Genomic DNA, 281 nt, shown 5'->3' with positions numbered 1-281 from the left:
TATATATATATATATATATATATATATATATATATATATAGCACCATTATTCTAACGAGATTATTTTCAAAACAAAAAACTATTCAGAAGAAGTTTTAAAAAAATTATTTTCTTTTTAAAAAAAGATATAATAGCATACGTGAATTATATTATATATATAAAATACATTAAAAGGTGACATTACTTGCAAAAGGTTTGGCGTACGCAACTTCTTGAAAGAGCATGAGACTTATATATAAAAAAATACATTAAAAGTTGATACTACTTGCAAAAGGTCCTGC

The sequence above is a fragment of the Solanum pennellii genome, chromosome 5 (assembly GCF_001406875.1).
Source record: "Solanum pennellii chromosome 5, SPENNV200".
NCBI classification, from domain to species: Eukaryota; Viridiplantae; Streptophyta; class Magnoliopsida; order Solanales; family Solanaceae; genus Solanum; species Solanum pennellii.
This window is presented reverse-complemented; position numbering follows the sequence as displayed.